The 17,562-nt window shown below is 35.8% G+C and overlaps 2 long non-coding RNA genes across 2 annotated transcripts; one reads left to right on the top strand and one right to left on the bottom strand.

The window, feature by feature from the left end:
• Positions 1 to 11,359: 11,359 nt before the first annotated feature.
• LOC143588162 (uncharacterized) lies at positions 11,360 to 12,426 on the bottom strand. The gene is made up of 2 exons (XR_013145049.1): positions 11,969 to 12,426; positions 11,360 to 11,841 (listed from the first exon to the last, which is right to left on the bottom strand). It is a non-coding gene; the product is annotated as an uncharacterized LOC143588162 (long non-coding RNA).
• A 187-nt stretch (positions 12,427 to 12,613) lies between these two features.
• LOC143588163 (uncharacterized) lies at positions 12,614 to 13,708 on the top strand. Its single transcript, XR_013145050.1, has 2 exons — positions 12,614 to 12,800; positions 13,079 to 13,708. It is a non-coding gene; the product is annotated as an uncharacterized LOC143588163 (long non-coding RNA).
• Positions 13,709 to 17,562: the final 3,854 nt, after the last annotated feature.

Here is a 17,562-nt window from a genome sequence, read left to right as displayed (position 1 = left end):
AGGGAACATCTATGGAACCCTAATAAGCTATTAAAATTACCAGTTTAATTAGACCCGCTTACGGTCGTTAATTTATTTTATGACAAGTACCTCTATAATAAATCCTACCTTATAGCATGAAAATCAAAGGTAGTTTAAAGAATTCACTCGACTAGATAGACAAGGCAAATAAACGAAACCTAGACGGACTCCTTACATAGAACTAAATCTAGCAATTTATCAACCAAGACCTGTCACAGCTATTTAGATTAGCAACACACTTAAGTCTACTTAATTAATTATTATTGTTCCTATGGTTTATAGCAAATCAACCACAAAAAAGTCAATAACACACAGTAGATGACCTCACAGAATCCTGTTATATGAAACAATCACCAAGGAAACTGTGAAACATTAAAACTCATCAAACAATCCTAAGCACACATATGCATCGAATGAAAATCAATAAACCTCTTACTTAATCATGAAGCCATAACAAAAGCAAAATCCCCACGAAAATCAAATGTCAACACAAGTTCATCATAAGCCTAAGTAGTCTAGGGGTTTAGCCAACAACCATACTTAAGAACAATAAACAATCCTAAGCACACATATGCATCGAATGAAAATCAATAAACCTCTTACTTAATCATGAAGCCATAACAAAAGCAAAATCCCCACGAAAATCAAATGTCAACACAAGTTCATCATAAGCCTAAGTAGTCTAGGGGTTTAGCCAACAACCATACTTAAGAACAAACCAAAGTAAATAAGTTCAAATAATGAATTCATGACGAAAAAAATAAATTTAAACTAAATAATAAATATATTTGGATGAGTATGTGTTGAACCCAAACGTTCTCTGCTTGAACCAACGTGCTATTCTCTTCTTTCTCTCTTTTCATTATGAGTTCAATGTCCTCTTTTATGTCTTGCGTCCCCCTTTTTGTGCCCTCGGTTAAAATAATCTCTCCTTCAACAAGGGTGCAACCCCTTTTACTCATTTGTTACGATTTCCTGGTAACCACTTCCCAAAACTCATTCATTCCAACCCCTTTTATTCATTCGTTACGATTTCCTGTTAAACACTTCCCAAAACTCATTCATTCAAGGCCCATGTCTTTCACTAAATGCAAGTGTAATCCTTTTTTGTTGAATAAAGCCCACTAGACGCATCTCTTTATTTTAGCTCTATTATTACTTTTCAACCTAAAGCACATTTCCACAAAATTTACACGTTAGAATACATTTTGATAAATTGAATTTTAAATCAAATGATTTCTTTATTTAAATTCATTAAACAAACAACCTTTAAATAAAATGATATTGATAGCATATAATAATAATAATAATAATAATAATAATAATAATAATAATAATAAAACTGAATATGAATGTTCTCAAGTTTAGTTAAAATGCTCTATTTTAGCTCGTTATCTTTTAAAGCCAATAAAAGCTAAACATGAACTAATTAGGCGAATTATTTTATAAAATTAAGCAGAAAGCTACTCAAAGGTGTAGAAGAATTTATAATATTTATATATTATTTAGCCCACATCATTATGATGTCTAGGGTTGATAAAAATGCATAACAAGATAGAAACCAAACCTAAGCCTACATATAAGTCTCTCACGCTGTGGCAAGGACTTCTTTTGATCCTACGCGTAATGCCCCTGAAAAAATAGTCGGGAGCTTGTTATAATAGTGTACAAGCTCCTTCCGTGGCGCGTAGCATCCATCTTCACAATCCCACCCCCGCACGTGTGGCGTGAGGAGGGGGTGTATTCGCTTTATTTTTTTAATGTAATTTTGCTATTTCATCTTCCCAAAACTCGCTCCACATCTCGTAACTTGATTTTTCATCTTTTAAGCTCACTCTTCTCTCCTTCCGTGCACAAGTACCATCAAACACGAGAACATTGAGTCTAACTCTTGGTAAGAGTTTGTAACATCGTGAAAATATCGGATAAAAAATATCAAGTTTCTAAAATAAAAGGACCAAAAAAGACAAATTCTAAACCTTAGGGTTGAAAATGAAAGTTCTGGTTTCCTGACCCATCGTGATATGCGATGGATCAGAAGGGAAACCCATCACGTATCGCGATGGGTGGACTGAAAGGCTAGACACGTGGCACAACGTCCGCCACGTGTCACCACGTGGCATCACGTCTGCCACGTGTCGCAACGTGGCAAGCCTATATGGCAACTCAGTATAGCTACGTCGCGATACGCGTCGTGCTAGCCAGGAGCCATCGCGTATCGCGATGAGGTTGCTGATTTTGCCTATAAATAGCAACGACGGCTTCAATCCATTCTCACATCCATATTCACTCACCTCTCTCTCCCTAACATCTCTCTAGAACCCGAGAATCGAACCCTTGAACCATCTAAAAAAACGTGTCCATAATACTCGATTTCCGTGCCCATTTCCTCGATATTCGTGCCACAATACCGACGACGTTCCAACGAAGAAGGTGGTGACATCTCGACGATCTACGACTCGCCTCGAGAAGCATGCCGAAGTGTGGAGAAGTGTTGGTGTGCATCGTTTTGTGTACCAAGGAAAGAGTGACGAAGGAAAGGTGTTTGATCAAGAAGAAAAGAAGGCGAAGCGGCGTTGACCTGCTGCTCGATTGTGTAGGGTTTTTCATAGGCCGACAAAGGTAGGCATGATGCCCGAATATAATAATAGTAAAATATTGAAAAGGCTTAAAACCTAAAGTCGAGGAAATACTCGATACCTCGAAAAATAATAGATAACAAAGAAAAGAAAAGTATTATGAATATATATATATACATATATATCAATATGATTCTTTGTTATAGAATATTATATAAGTAATAATAACTATTCTTAAATAATAAAGAAAAGAAAAGAATACGTTTCTTAAAGATAAAGAAACATAGGGTTTAAAGAAAATGATTTAAAGATTTATATTATAAAAGAATATAAGTTAAAAAAAAGACTTTTAATTTATAAAAGAGATTTCACTACGTGAATATCGACCTTCGGCCACACATGTGGTCTGGGCGATTTGCCACGCTTCAGCTTAAATGTGTGGCTAAAAGGTCTTTGACCATGTTGGAAAACCTTCCAGAATGTTTTGGCCACACATATTATTCTTCACGTGACCATTGTATACCTAGTCAGGTACTTTTCACCACACTTTGAACAAAACTGTAATAAAAACTAGCCACTTTATAAAAACGTGTGGCAAAATGTGACCTACAGTTATAGTTTGTTTGATCTTTAATACATGTGACCAAAAACACATGCATTAGCCACAAACTGTGACATTTAACTAGCCACATGTTTTGAAAGTGTGGCCAAATTTGATAAACGGCTACTGTTTTGATAAGAGATGTGTCTAAAAGGTAAAAGATATAGCCACTTATATTACGTTGTGTGACCTAATGTCACATTTTCTGGCCACATTTTTAATCAAGTGGCGAAAAATGACGAACAACCATTGTGTTTATTAGTTAAGTGGCTAAAACGATTAAAAATATATGGCCACTTACACGACGTCGTGTGACCAAAGAGTAGTTTACTTTTATTTTTCATAAGTTTTTTATTGTCACGGAAACACATACTATTTGTGGCTATAAGTAATAAATGGTCACACTAAGATATTATTAAGTGTGTCCAAATGGAATTAATGGCCACTTATACTAGGTTGTGTGACCAAAGAGTATCTTAGTTTTGCTTTTTATAAGTTTTTTATTGTCACGGATACACTTTTATGTGTGGCTATAAGTAATTAAGTGTCACACTTATAGGATGTTTTAGTGTGTCCAAATATTATTAATGGCCACGTATTCTAGGTTGTGTGACTAAAGAGTGTCTTAGTTTTGTTTTTTATAAGTTTTTTATTGTCACGGATATAGTTATTATGTGTGGCTATAAGTTAGACATTGTCACAGCTAAAAGATGTTTTAGTGTGTCCAAATATTATTAATGGCCACGTATTCTAGGTTGTGTGACTAAAGAGTATCTTAGTTTTGTTTTTTATAAGTTCTTTATTGTCATGGATACACTTATTATGTGTGGCTATAAGTTATAAATTGTCACACTTAAAGGATGTTTAGTGTGTCCAAATGTTATTAATGGCCACGTATTCCAGGTTGTGTGACTAAAGAGTATCTTAGTTTTTTTTTTTATAAGTTTTTTATTGTCACGGATATAATTATTATGTGTTGCTATAAGTTATAAATTGTCACACTTAAATGTTGTTTTAGTGTGTCCAAATGTAATTAATGGCCACTTATTTGAGGTTGGGTGACCAAAGAATATCTTAGTTTTATTTTTTGTAAGTTTTTTATTGTCACGGATACACTTACTATGTGTGGCTATAAGTTATAAATGGTAACACAATAATATTTTTAAGCGTGTCCAATCGTCATTAATGGCCACACGTTGATTTGACGGCTGGCGACGTCATCATTGCCTTTACAGTTTCTTGTGCCGCCAAATTCAAATTGTCAGGGAGATGTACCGGCGGTTTTCGATGGTGATAAATACCAGTCACAATCACAATCACTATCTCAATCACAATCCGATTATAATTTCCGATAATAATTTTCCGATTATAATTTCCGATCACAATGGCATGGGGAAAACGTGAACAGGGTGCTCAAGCCCCCAACTACTACGACAACCCCACATTTTTCACCATACGGTTCCACTTTTATGACGGCGCCTTACGGGGGAACCAACCTGTGAGGTATATTGACAATGTCGACCCTCAAACCTTCTCGTACCGACAACTTAACCGAATGGTTAGGTGACTTGGGTACACCACGATTGATTATTTCAGCGCTCAAATGGTAGTGCCGGGAATAGAGGTGGCGTATAGCAACTTGGAAGACTTTCCGCACTTCGGGATGGTGTCCGCTTATGGGAGATTCCATAAGGAGGTGAACCTTCGCCTCCGTAGGCTTAAAGACTCCACCTACACCTCCGATGGCATGTGGCAGAGGATCATGCCCTCTCATACTGCAGACTCCGATGAAGATTCGAATGAAGATTCGGAGATTCCACACTCCGATGTAGAGTCCGATTTGGAATCGGATGCTAGGAGTTAGCTAGTTTATGTAATTTGTTTTCTATATATTAATGTACATATTATTGTTATTATATTTTGGTATTATGTTATGTGAATTTTGTTATAATTATTAACTGTTATATCTAACGAAAAAACATAAGTAAAAACGTTAAACCATAAACTCGTTGCAAGTCAGCGCGAAGTTAATCTGTATCAAGTTACGACATCGAAACTAAATAAAAGAAATAAACCCGTCAATGTCAATACAACAAATTATTATATGTAGAATCAAAAAAACTGACACGTTACCAACACAAATTCCTAAACATAAATTAGTAAGCCAAATAATATATTTGTTGCGTTTGTTAAGCGTAGTTTATGTTGATTTTTTATAAATAACTTTAAAATAGAAGTTAGTGTGAGTGAATAACAAAATAGACCAAATAATATATTTGTAGCGTATCTAGTAAGATAAACTAGTTTTTTTATTTTAATTAACTTGAATGTAGGCTATTATTACATAAATATATTTCAAAGATTTTCTGACAGGTATTAAAAAAGCGTATATAGCTTGTGATGTACATTTTGACAGGTAGTAATAGTATGCAACTATACACTCAACAACCAACTATTATTACATAAATATAACAGCAGAGACTTTAATGACTGCAACAAAACTGGTGCTGAAATTTATTACACTTCTATATATATTATGTGAATTCCAAACTTGGCCAAGCAAAAAATATCTAAGGTTTCCACAGATCTTAAACTTCCCAAAGATGTTAGATTTTGATAAAAATCCTTTCCAAAACTCAATGCCATCACCAAATCTTAAATCTAAGGTTACTGGTGATGGCATTGAGTTTGGAAAGGATTTTTAAAAACTGAATTTTATTTGTTTAAAGGCTTTTTCAAAGTCTGGAGGGTACAATTTTGGTATGCAGGTTAGTGAAAAGAAGGGCATAATGGTCTTTTTTTATATAAAATGAGTTGATAATGTTTTGCAAGAAACCAGCTGTTGAAAAGTATGTTGAAACATAACCAAATAGCGGTTGTGCAAGAAACAAAACCATCAGACGAGAAATGATGCATTTTTGGGCTTTCTTTGTATTAATGTAACTTTGATATAGCACGAGTCAGTTATGAATGTAATGACTTTATTGATCTTACTATGCCACACTACAAGTCAACTGTGACTTTTATCAATGTAACATTATGTATGTTTGAACTTGACACCAATTGACCAAAATAGCCAGAAGATGAAATGAATTCAACAAACCGGCCTGTACGTATAAGTAGTAATAGTATTAAAAACAATTAATATTTCTTTAGTTTGAATTAATAAGTACAAAGTAAAGAGGGAAGATATCATTTATCACAACTATATTTAAACATTATTTACATCTAACTAGCCGAACGAACACAACTGCTGGGTCGACAACCCCGACATCGGCGTCAATCTCCATTACGAATAGTTGTAGTCTTATTCCCGGGCCGCCAGTAATCATCCGGGGACTCATTACGAAGCAGTTGATTTGGTTGTACAAGTGGAAATGTATTACCCTCATGAAGGAAAGTTACCGTACTAAAATCCTCATTGACCTCATCATACGAATGCCTATAATTCTTGGGTGGAGTCATGAGGACAACATGCTTTTTTCTATCCAGCTGATCTTGAACATAAAACACCTGGCGTGCTTGAGAGGCCAATATGAACGGATCATCCTTGTGGCCAAATTTGTTTAAGTCGACCGACGTGTAACCAAGAATATCATGTTTTACACGTTTACGGTCAACCCATTGACACATGAAGACCGGAATTCTTTTAGTATGATAATCTAGGACCCATATCTCTTGCAAAACCCCAAAATAAAAGTTTTGTCCATACGTCACCACGTCTTTTTTGATGTGCATGTCATCCGCCTCTATACCAACCCCGCTGTTCTAGTAAACTCTACCATCATGAGATTTTGTACGAAATTCAAAACCGTTGATGTCGTACGAGTCGTATTTGTAAACGTTGCGGTGTGCTCCGTGTGCAATCCACTTTACGGTTTCCGATACAGAACCTGGGGAGCTCGCTAGCTCTCTTTCAACCTGAATTTCATTACAAGGATTATATTCTTCACCTACATTGCAGAAACTATAAAAGAATTTTAAAAATTATAGAAGACTTAATAAATTGATCTACCTTGTCGCGTAACCAGTCACCAAACTTTAAAGTATGCTCCTTCTCCAGCAATGCTTGTCGTTTACCAGGCATTTGGTTTTTCAAAGAGGTCTTTTGTTGTCTGCAAGTAAGAGTATAATATATTGCGAATTAATATATAAATTTTGGGTGCATTTGCTTAGCGTTTTAGGTTTTTAGCTTTGTTTTTTTCCTTTGAACGTCTCGCGTAACTACCGTACGTTAAGGCATTAGCGTACAGTATCTGCACCATATATATATATATATATATATATATATATATATATATATATATATATATATATATAATTTAGAGTATATATGTTAGTAATACTTACTCGATATACGGCGCCATTTCAGGCATATTCTGCAGCACATAGAAATGTGCTCTCTTGAAAAGATCAGGAGAAACTTCAAATGATTTAACGCCTGTCACAGGAACTGTCTCCCATTCATCATCATGCTTATCATGTGGAATACCAACAATACTCTTGATTTTTTTTGGTATTCGCTCAGAAACTCGATTGTTTCTTCCGCAATGTTCTCCTCAGCAATGCACCCTTCTGGATAAGTTTTGTTTCGCACATGCCCTTTGATAACCTTCATACACCTTTCAAAGGGATACATCCAATGAAAGCATGGTGGCCCACTTAATTTTATCTCTCTAACAAGGTGCACGGTTAAGTGAACCATGACATCAAAAAATGAAGGCGGAAAGTACTTCTCCAGCAGGCACAGTGTAACTATTTGCTCTTCCTGCATCTTATCAAGCTCTTCTACAATGATTTCTTTGCTATAAATTGACTTGACAAAAAAACAAAGCCTGATTATAGCATTTCTCATTGGTTCTGGCATGATGGACCGTATTGCAAGGGGCAGAAACTATTGCATAAGCATGTGATAATCATGTGATTTAAGGCCTTGCAGCATCCTTTCTTTAAGATTCACCAAACTAGAGAAGTTAGAACAATACCCTAGTGGAGCCTTCAGTTTATACAGTGTTTCAAGAAACATGTCTTTTTCTTGCGCTGATAATGTGAAGCATGCTGCAGGCAGTTCTGTATTGTTGCCTTTTGCTTTCGGATGCAACTCCTTTTTAATCCCTAAAAACTCCAAATCCTTTCTAGCTGCCAATCCGTCTTTTGTCCTACCGGGAAAGTTCAGCAACGTCCCGACAATACTTTCTGCCACATTCTTTTCAACATGCATCAAATCAATACAATGTTGTACAGGTAAATACTTCCAATAGCTGAGCCGTTGGTACCATATGTTGAACTTCTTCCAATAGCCATCCCTTTTCCTCTTACTCCCACTTAGGGATTCAGATCCCTTTCCCCATTCATTGTTAATGTTTTTGACCTCGTCGTATATCTCTTCCCCTGTCATAGGCTCTTTAGCGGTTCTCATCTCCTTTTTTCCGTTGAATGTCTTTGTTTGTTTTCTGAAAGGGTGGTCATGTGATAAATACCTTCTGTGGTCAGCATAACTCTGCTTCTTTGTGTGATAAAGTCTAACACACTGAGTGTCGCCCCGACACACCACACAACCTTTGAATCCACTGTAAGGGCAACCACATAGTGTACCAAGAGTAGGGTAATCATTAATTGTCCATAACACAACTGCACGTAGTGTAAACATTTCTTGTTTATATGCATCATATGTTGGCTCCCCGACCTCAAATAAATATGCTAGATCGTCAATTAAAGGCTGTAAAAACACATCAATATTGTTTCCTGGCACTCCGGATATTAATAAGGAAAGCATGATGAATTTCCTTTTCATACACATCCAAGGTGGAAGGTTGTAAATGACTGCTAAAACAGGCCAGACACTGTGGTTTCTGTTGCCTCTATGTACGTCGACCCCGTCAGTGCAAATCCCTAGACGGAGATTTCTTGGATCGCTTCCGATGGTATCGGAGTACCTGTCATCTATGGCTTTCCATGCTGGTGAATCTGATGGGTGGCGTAAAACACCGGGTTTATTGGTACTAGTGGCGTGCCATGTTAAATTCTCTGCCGTGGTCTTTGATTGAAAGAGGCGCTTGAATCGTGGAATAATGGGAAAGTACCACAGTACCTTAGCGGGCGTGTTTATGTAAGTTTTGTTAGTCTTCTCATCCACCTTCCACCTCGACTTGTTACAAACTGGACATGCTTCCAAATCCTTGTAATCCTTATAGAAAATAATGCAGTCATTGATACACACATGTATCTTTTCGTATCCTGAGCCCATTGCCTTCATCATCCTTTTGCCCTCATACATATTATTTACCATTTCGTTATCTGCAGGCAGCATCTTTTTCAACAATTTCAGAAGTTCATCAACGAACTTATGAGATACCCCGTGCTTGCTCTTCAAGTTGAGTAGTTGTACTAATGCAGACAACTTGGTGAAGTCAAGACATCCTTTATATAGGGGCTTCTCAGCGTCAACAAGTAGTTGTAGAAACTATTGATACTTCTTGTCGCCTTTGAAATTGTCTTTTGTAGCATTTACCATTTCTACAGTTTCACAGGCATCTGTTGGAATGTTGGTGTCAACATTATCATAATTAGTTGGAATGTTGGTGTTGGCAAACCCAGTATTATTAACATAATTAGTTGGAATGTTGGTGTCGGCTTCTCCATGTTTTATCCAAGTAGTATAATTCTTATCAATTCCAAACCTGTACAAGTGAAGTTCTACCTCGTCTACACTAAGAGATACGTGGTTCACACACTTAACACATGGACATGAAACAGAAATTGGTGGTGATGTCTCCTCGCAATTACGAACTACAAAATGTATAAATGCTTCAACACCATCTCTATATGCTTTACTGCACCTGTCGCCTACTGACATCCACAACTTATCTATCTTCCAAGAATTTTTTTATTAACTCTGTCATCAACGATATATATATATATATATATAGTAATTAACGCCAATAAATGTAACTGACTAAAAGCAAAAATATTTGGTACTCACCTGAGATTAATGAAGCTGCTTGGTAGGATTGAGATTGATGAGAGTTCAATAAATACACTAGCAGATCATTTATTAGGGTTTGGTGAGATTGTGAGATTTTATTTGGTCAATACTAAAGCCATGTTTGGGATTCCTTTTTTTTTCTCCTTATTCCTTTTTGTTAGGTAAAAGGACGAAATTGCCCTTCCTTTTACCTAACAAAAAGGAATAATGAGAAAAAAAAAGGAATCCCAAACACCCCCTAATTGATTTGTGAGTCTTCCAGAAGATAACTCAATTAATTGGCGGGTAAAAATGAAAATTTTAAACTTCTAAATTTTGTTATATAAATATTAGAAGAGGTTCTATTACGTTCTCAGGGTGTAGCTCAAACGGTTGAGGCGCTTGTGATTAAACATAGATTGCACATATCGCGGGTTCGAAACTCAGGAGGGACATATTTTTATTGATTTTTGATAATAACCTCTTTTTATTGAAATATTATTATAACCTCCTTTTAATGAAGTAAACTACGGAAACACTCAAACTAAACTACTCATAACAAAGTTTCTTAGCTTTTAATTACAAAACTAATTAAAAGCCCTAAAAACAACAAGAAGCAAATAAAATACAATAACTTCACTTTTTTTCTGATTCAATCCTTGAAGCTACACTCCTTGCAAGTTGATCCTCTAATGACTTATTTGCCCTTATCAAGATAGTAATTATGTCTGTACATTTTGTGCACATATAAGATCTTGTGGACGAAGCACAATCAGACCATATAAAGAAATCACATTTCTTTTGGATAAAGGTGGGTTTTTAAAAGGGATTGGGTACGGATTGACAACAGGTAAATATTGGGGTGTGGGTCGGGTAAAAGGCTCGTATAAGCAACGAATTGCCCAACTTGAGCATGAGGCGGTGCAGAGAGATGTAGTGGTGACAGGCTGACGCATCTACTTGAATCCACGAAAGCTATGCTAGCAAGCCATGAGAAGGAAAAGATAGCATTTGAGGCCAGGTTCAAACATCTCGAAGGATTGTTGCCGGGAATGTCGGCAATTCAAGTAAGTGACGTATGCTACATATTATAAATGCATTCGACATACATAATTGGCACTGTTTTTGTCACAATTCGTAGGTAAATCATGTTCCCAACCAGGTTGGTTCTAACCAAAGTACTAGTGCTGTGGCGCAAAATAAACTGCCAGGACCAGTAAGTATCTGACAGTTTCTTTGTTTTTTACAACTTTCCATGTGATTTTTCATTTTCCATAACCTAATAAATTGATTTGTAGACCAGTTCTGTGCAACAAGAATCCATTTCTCAGGTAACCATTTGACAGTTTGATTGATTTGTTTTAATAATTAACTTTCCATGTGAGTGTGCTGATTTTGCATAAGTTAATTGTAGCCCAAGTATGCAGATAAAATAGTTATCGAAACGGAACCCGCTCCTCATATCGAGCCTTCAGTAAGTACTTTCCATGTGAGTGTGCTGACATTTTCAGTACTTTTTATAATTCGTTTCCAATGTGAGTGTGCTCATTTTCTATTACCGAATTGCAGGCCAAGTCTGTGGAAGAAAGTGTCAATCACCATATCGCGACATCAGTAAGTATTTGACAATTTCAGTACTTTTTATAATTCGTTTCCAATGTGAGTGTGCTCATTTTCTATTATCGAATTGTAGGCCAAGCCTGTGGAAGAAAGTGTCGATCACCATATCACGACATCAGTAAGTATTTGACAATTTCAGTACTTTTTATAATTCGTTTTTCCAATGTGAGTGTGCTCATAAACTAGTTTACCGAATTGCAGGCCAAGTCTATGGAAAAAAGTGCTGACCAAACGGTACCCGCTGCCCATATCGCGACATCAGTAAGTATTTGACAATTTCAGTACTTTTTATAATTCGTTTCCAATGTGAGTGCTCATTTTCTATTTACCGAATTGCAGGCCAAGTCTGTGGAAAAAAGTGTCGATCCCCATAGCGCGACATCAGTAATAGTTTCAGTTTTTATATTGTATAAGTCCAAACAATTCCAATTTCTGTTATATTACCAATGAAGTCTGTAGAGAACAATGTTGACCAAGCATCAACACAACTACACCACACTCCGGATAGTAACGGCTCGAAAAAACCATCAGTAAGTATTTGGCTATTTCAGTTTTTCCTTTAATTGTTGATTGATTCATTGAATGGTTTTTAGGTAAAACGAAGAAGTCGTAAAAGAAAAGTTGATGTATCTACGGATGATGCTTCCCCACCTGCTGAAATAAAGGTATGTGCTGCGCGAAACATTGTTAATTTCCCACCAACATGGGTATGTACTTATATATTGACTGCAACTAAGCCATCTTAATTTCACATGCTGGTTTATAGGTGTATGAGTGTCGTTTGTGTCTGCTTGACAAGCGTAACAAGGTGGAAAATGGTAAAGTTCTTTGGTCACTGGTTCCACAACAGTTGCATGGAAAAGCAATCCCGGAGGGCTGCTATAAAGTTAGTATTGATGAAGCCATAAAGGAACAAGCAATTATTCCTTGTGACGCAGGTGAAATTACGACTGTTGGCGACGCAGTTGGTACTTTCGTTGCTTGGCCAGAACACCTAATCGTATGCGACCAGGAGGTTTGTTCCCTTTTAACTTAATCGAACAAATATCTATGTTCTTTTTGATTTAGTTTAAAAAATGAACACTTGTGTTCGTTTATGTTCGTCTGTTTATAATCTAAACTAACGTAATTGAACAAAGATAAACGAACATAAACGAACTTCCCGCCGAAAGGTTCACGAACAGTTAAACGAACGTTCGGTATGTATGTATGCATACTATGTTGTTTAATTAATTCGATTACAAAATACGACATTAATTATACATATTTGTTTTTCATATTCTGTTGTTCCAGCTACCACCACTCCCGTCCTCAAAAGAACCAGACAGAGCTGGCAAGAAGGCAAAGGCAAAGTACACAACGATAGACCGGGTCACCAAACAGAAGACAAGGAGCAGTGCCAAGAAAACCGACGGCTAAGCTAGTATATAGGTAGTTGTTATTTCTGTATTTTGTAAGATATTTTGCATATACATTTGCAGTGAATATTATTGTTAATAAAATAATTTTGGTTTGTTGCTTATAGCTGTTTTATATTACTGCACAAAAAATAAAAATAATTATATATTGCCTAATTACACACAATTTGGCAACATAGAACACAATAAATAGGTATGGCCAAAAGAAAGACAATAGCCACACCTGAAATTACAAAAATTAGAGTCTATAAATGACCATTAGCCACAACATAAACATTTTTGTGTGACGAAAAGTTTGACAATAGCCACACTTTATATTAAAAAAGCATTACGTGTGACAATCGGTAAAGACAATGGCCACACCACAAACTACAAAAGAGTGTTTAAGTGGCAACTTCACAGTTTTAGCCACATTGACAACAACCTCCAGTGTCTATATGATATTATTAGCCACACAGTACATAACTATGTGTGACGAAAAGTTTCACAATAGCCACACTTTAAATTACGAAAAGCTTTATGTGTGAAAAACGGTAAGACAATGGCCACAACACATACTACAAAAGAGTATTTGAGTGGCAACTTCACATTTTTAGCCACATTGGCAACAACCTCCAGTGGCTAAAACAGATATTAGTAGCCACACAGTACCTCAGTATGTGTGACGAAAAGTTTGACAATAGCCACGTTATTAAAAGCATTATGAGTGACAAAAGGTAAGACAATGGCCACAACACAAACTACAAAAGAGTTTTTGACTAGCAAGTTCACATTTTTAGCCACATTGAGACCACCATCCAGTGTCTAGATGATAAATTTAGCCACACAACACCTAACTATGTGTGACGAATGGTTTGACAATAGCCACACTATAAATTAGGAAAAGCATTATGTGTGACAAAAGGTAAGAAAATGGACACACCACAAACAACAAAAGAGTTTTTGACTAGCAAGTTCACATTTTTAGCCACATTTACAATAATCTTCAGTGTCGATAAGATATAATTAGCCACTTAGAATTTCAGTATGTGTGAAGAAAGGTTTTACAATAGCCACACTTTATATTAGATAAAACATTTTGTGTGACAAACGGTAAGACAATGGTCACACAATAATCTACAAAGGAGATTTTGGTGGCAAGTAAACATCTTTAGCCACTTTGAATGTAATATCTAGTGTCTATATCATATAATTAGCCACGCTATTATTTAATGTAAGTGGCCATTTCTTTGCTATACTCACATGGTATAGATCACAATGCAAGCTTAACACAAACCTATTGGCCACGTTGATATAAAATTCATGTGGCCGAAACATAAATTCATGTGGCTATAAAGTTGAAATGGTCACTTATTGGACATTGATATGTGGCCATTTTTTCCCATTTAGCCACACTTATTGGGGAGGCTTCTTGATGGCCAGCAACTAATGCCTGTACCCTTTAGCCACACTTATTACCACATAAGGCCACTAAAAACTGTGTGTGGCCATATCATACCCACGGTGTCGCGACCTTTGGCCACATATGATCTGAACCAAATGTGTGTGGCTAAAGGCCTACGGCCACACTTTTTTCGTGTGGCTGAAGGTCAATATTCACGTAGTGTTTTGAACTAAAGGTTCACCAAAGAAAATATAATCGAGGTAAAGATTATAAAAGACTAAAGGTCTTAAGCCCAATTGTATATCCGACTAACAAAAGTATATACTCATACTATACGTGCGAGATAGCAACGGAAAAGACCCTCAGACGATGTATTGAAGCCGATCCAAATCAAAAAGGTCAATACGCCCCAAACTTTAAAAACTTGTTTTAAAACGAGTCATACGTGTTAAATGAAAGAGTTTACATGAGACTACGTGTCTCTAAAACATTTATAAACAAAGGTATAAGCACTAGCCCTCAGGCTATCATGTACATTTGTCTGGATCCTTACATATGCGGTGGGCACACCACACCTGGTGATGCTTTCCTGCGGGGAGTTAATGACCATGTGTATACGAATAGGTACATAACTATGTCGAACGTTGCGGTGTTTGCTGAGGTATTTAGTGTAGAGGCTTGAGTTTATAAAGTTTGTTATTTAAACTTGATTATTCCTAAGCCACGATGGGCCGAGACCTACGTAGTCTCAAGGGGTGATCAAGTAAAAGAAATTTTTTTTAGCGTCAGCATGCGTTGCTGACGTATTTTCTAAACTTTTTGCAGGTGACCTAAGTTAGAGCTTGGGATGACGAAGTGCTCAAGATATCCGATGGCTCAGATCTTTTTGTTAAATTTCACTAAACGGGAACTTTTAAATCCCGTCTTTTGTTAATGTAAATATTATATTTTAAATCCACATGTTTTTAAAGTCTTTCGCTTTTAATACGTAACTCTGGTTTATTTACAAATGTGGTACCAACTGTTGGTCATACGCCCAGGCCTAAGATGGGGGTGTGACAGATTTAGAACTAGAAGTGTTGTTTGAATTCATTGAATAAATAAAAAACCACTTGAACAGTACTAAGTCCGAAAACAAAATCCTTTTTACAAACCAAGAGCGTCCCAAGAACTAAATCTGAACTCTAAGAACCTACAAATATCGAGAATCCCTTGTGACCATGAAAACTTTAAGACTTTGAAAACACTTTGATCCTGAGAACACAACCTAAACCTCAAGAACAGCTTTACACCGAGAACACAACGTTGACCCCGAGAACATATTTACCTCGTAAAACCTAAAGAAAAAAATCACCAAAACCCTAGTCTTGGGGTTAAGTTATAATCCTTAAATCTTAGGGATTTTTTTTATTTTTGAATAATTTTCAAGATTCCTAAAATCACGAAGGAGATATTCTTCTTTTTCTTTAATCAAACTCAAAAATCAATAACAATACACCCTTGAACACTCGATTTCCTTGAATCTTTGATATCACAAACCTATGCCATGAATAGGTTGAAAGGCTTTGATACCAATTGTAAGTCCCAAAGATGGATCAAGATGTATGATATCAACTGAACATAACGAGTAGGCAGAAACTAATCATTATGGTGATTCAAGACGAAGAACAATGAAAATGGATCTAATGAGTAATAAGAACACATTAATAGATCTTCAATGGACATGATTAATATTTGAAAGCCATCTGGTACATAAGATCCTAATCACAGTGAGATGCCAACCCTAGAAGGTAACATAACAATCTTTATAGAAGATTGCATACGTAAAACCCGAAACATGTATTAAATGCATTAAATCAAGATTAAACCATATAATAAGTCCTTACATAAAATATGTATATTTTTTACATAAATTATGACGAACAAGAAAAACATCATCGAAAGTAATCCTTAAATTCCTGGAATCGAAATCTTTAAATATCATTTTAGCATATTACAAAAATACTAGGATTTATCAAATATATAATTTAATGGTTCTAAACAGTTATATAAATGGTTTTCAATACGAAAGCGACTTTAATAATGAAAACCGAATTTCATCAAGTTTTCCCATTTAATTTCAAAATTTAGGGAAAAACATAAAGAAGTAGTTAAGCAACATGTCTTTGATACCACATGTTGATCAGTTTTTCATCATAGTAATAGAAAACTTGAATGTAATATAAACATGTGTACCTGTGATAGCAGAGAGAGTAGCAACAACATTAGAGTATGATCCAGATGACATATTCCCTATCTTACTTGAACAAAGTTGTTCATATTGATAGGTGTGCTTGAATTTTACGCTTGTAGTTCAGTATTTATTTAGGCCATTTACGTTTTAAAACTAGTATGTTTGTGTTAATTATTCAACTACAATTCGAGCAGTCAGATATCATAAAATAATGGCTTATCGTAGGTTACGTATGCCACTTTCTACACTGCTGATTTCAATTCCAATTTGAATTTATGCGGCGACATAAATGTAAATGACCTAACACTAATTCGCTTAAGAACTTGTCTCTTCAATTTCTGAACCCTAATCAGAGCTCAACAACGAAAACTCACAAATCGAAAGTTATTTAACATGGACAAATCAAAAAGTAATACCAAAACCAAAATCATCAATAAATTCATGATTTATTCAATCAAGATGATATGAAGATGATATGTAGGAGGTTGTAGAACCATCATTGAATATAAAATTGAAGAACAGTAACTTAGTTGAGCTGACTAGGGTTCATATTATTACATTCGGTTAAACTCTAATTAGGGTTTAGAAATCACGCTCAACCTATTTTAATCAAATTGCAGATGATCTAATTGTCTTCTGAATTAAATTTTGAACCTTCAGTAATGTTTAGTATATTCATTTGATCGATTACTCTAATTCTGAAGCTTCGGTTAGTCTAGTTGTTCAATTAAATCTACCAAAT

Source organism: Bidens hawaiensis, unplaced genomic scaffold, assembly GCF_021521415.1.
Source record: "Bidens hawaiensis isolate Kalapana, Puna unplaced genomic scaffold, B.hawaiensis_p1.1 tig00036080_1, whole genome shotgun sequence".
Classification (NCBI taxonomy): domain Eukaryota; kingdom Viridiplantae; phylum Streptophyta; class Magnoliopsida; order Asterales; family Asteraceae; genus Bidens; species Bidens hawaiensis.
This window is presented reverse-complemented; position numbering and strand designations above follow the sequence as displayed.